Here is a 2,917-nt window from a genome sequence, read left to right as displayed (position 1 = left end):
ACCAATTGATTCGCCTGGTGTGATCCGAGATGGCACGTTGACCTGCCATTCCAGGTATTGGGAAGTTTTTATTTACCACGTGGTATTATTTTTTCAGAGGATTCTTGGAGCAATTGACTGAGAGCTCAAGTCTTGTATTGGTAATAATGACGGCCCATGGGCAAGTCGATTCAGTTGGGACAGGTTATATTCGTAACCTGTTAGCATTAAACAAAATAGGACCTAGGCCATTTTCAGATGCCCCATGAGCCCAGAATTTTCGGGCACTTTGAATTGTACTGTACGCTCAGATCGCCTATTCACGAAGCGGGTACAGCCACCACAACCCATTTATGTATAACCATCATGGAGCGCTCTAGCTCGTCTAAATAGCAAATATCACTGTGTGTTCTAATGAGGGTAGTAATGATGAGATTTGTGGTTGCCAGGTGAATTCTCTGCGTGTTCGTTTAAGCGCCGGGAGACAAGCGGACGTATGCTTGGGTTGGTGTGTGTGCTCTGGCCCAGCCTTGTTTCTCCTGACAGTGGTGCTGTAGTGTGGGACCTGTTGTTGCACTAGTACGCGTGCCCTAGGAAGCACCCGCTGTGGGTGGTCCTTATAAACGCATGCCATGCCAGGACTCCGGGCCTAGCGTTGGTAATGATGTATGCCTTGTGGCCTCTCGTCTGGAAGGCTGAGCGCTTTTCACTGTGGCTCTTCACAAATGTTATAGGGGGTCAGGCCTTGGTTAGGTGCGGCGAATTGCGTTGAGATTGATTAGTCTGTGTGTGGTGTTGTGCTGGTCGTCTGGGCATCGTAGTGTGGTGGCTCCGGCCTGAGTAAGAGAGAGAGGGGCCCAGACGGTTGCCACCAGCCATGGAATGGGACAATTAACCCCGGATCACCACATTTCTCCCGATGATCGTCGACCACAGACGTGGTCAGCGTAGACACCGCTCCAGGGGACAGTGAGATTCTAGACCTGGATGCTATCTGTACTAGGAGGATTACCAGAGGACCGCACAGGACCTCTCTCTGCTGAAGTCCCTACCCTGGAACCAATATGGTTTGTCTGATAGTTAGTTGCATTGTGTTGGTTAGTTGAGTATGTGTGTGTGGCTTGTTGTTGCAACGCTGTTTTTGGTGTAAGATATGTTCCGTGGGTGGCAGAGGGAGTGTCTGTGTTAGAGGTCCTTTGTTCGGGTTGCTCTCTTTCCCTGTAGGTTTTTGGACGAATGGTTTGAGCCTCGATTCAGCGGTTGTTGAACCATGGGATATATGTGGGTGGCTTGTTGCTTGCGGTAATATGTTGTAGTGAAACTATCGTACAGTTGCTTGCGGAGCGGGGAGGCTATCAGCATGCCTATCACGAGTACATTCCACGTTCTGTCTGTTGCGTGACAGTTGGGATGTGTCATTCCGAGTTGTGTCTGGCATATGTGAGTATTTGATTTAGATTTCGCTTGCATCCACATGCAGGGTGGTGTCTTAATCCAATAGAGAAGGACCCCCTTTGACATAGTGCTAAATTGGTCCTTAGTCCAATCCATCTCTTGTGCTATAATATAAATACAAAGCTGCCTCAGGATTTGCTGCTGAGGTTTTCACACACGCATACGTTGTTCTAGCTAGTCTACCTTGTGACATATCGTCCGTTTCCGAAAGGAAGCTACGGTTTCTAATACGCTGTTGACTTTGTTATCGGGACTTTTGTCATTATTTTTGCAATAAATGGAACAATATATGTTTGACACTATGTGTTTTTATCATAGTTTCATTTCATTCGGCAGATGTGTACCTCTTGCTCTTTTATATGACAAGAATTTATTTCGACGAGGAGGCACGGACACTGGAAGAAGAACATGGATATATAGTCAATAAGGAGGTAATGGTAGGTCTCTCGAGCTTGGTTTTTTCTGACCGCAAGAAAAGTCATTAGTACTTGATTTTTTATTTGTTTCTGAAATCCTTCATGACAACCTGTGAGCTACTTTAATGGAGGTTACCTGCGTTCTTCCAGCCATCTGGATCGCATGGTCCTTCTGGTTAAGTGAACCGTCCATATGAATGTTTACGAGGATGGTCTCCACACGAGGGCAAGGGCCCACACACTGCTCTGCTCGTATTTTAAATCCATTTAGATCGAACTTCATGTAACGTCTCTTTAAACATTCTGGTCTAGCAATATTATGGATACCATATACGTGGTTTTTATTTTTTATATCAAAACTGCTCTTGTGCCTCTTCTATATATTCGTCAATCATTAATATGGAGATATACATATATGGTGCCTTGGTATTATACCGGGCGTTCGTAATATGGGACGATAATTATGAGAACGTAATGTTTATGTACAATCCGCAAATACTTGAAAAATTAACTTTTTTTTTATTCGGTGCTCTCGAATAACATTGAATCATTTTAATATTGGGATTTCGACAACGTTCTTTTCATTGGAAACTTTTAGCATGGAACAACAATTGGGGCGGATATGGGTTTGTATATCCCTGATGTAAACATCAAGTGCATTGACGCTAGTGATGCGTTTGATAAATGGACTAGGTTGGTTTTCCTTTATTTTCGCATGTTGTGGAATGCAGCTGTAATGTAGACGTATGGTTGAAAGGGTTAGGAATAGAGAAATAAATGTAGGAGCACATGTTCGCAAGTGATTATTCTGTGTATTGCCTATGCTGAATCTTCTTGAGAGCCAACGCCTTAGCTTGACCTCAGATGAACTCAAATTGTCCTTGGGTTCCATCGCGTAACCACTCAATTCTTATACGCACTACTACGACTATCGCTCCTGCAGGGGCGCCCGTATCCCGCAATCTTGTTAGTGGTGTCACCTGAGGCTCCTGGCCCCTCTGGGAATACGGAGGGGCCGGGAGAGCAAATGTTGAGGAGAAGCCGCTACGGGGAATTGGCAAGCCGAG

This window comes from Salvelinus sp. IW2-2015, unplaced genomic scaffold (genome assembly GCF_002910315.2).
Source record: "Salvelinus sp. IW2-2015 unplaced genomic scaffold, ASM291031v2 Un_scaffold5832, whole genome shotgun sequence".
In the NCBI taxonomy this organism is placed as follows: Eukaryota; Metazoa; Chordata; class Actinopteri; order Salmoniformes; family Salmonidae; genus Salvelinus; species Salvelinus sp. IW2-2015.
Note: the sequence above shows the minus strand (reverse complement) of the source record.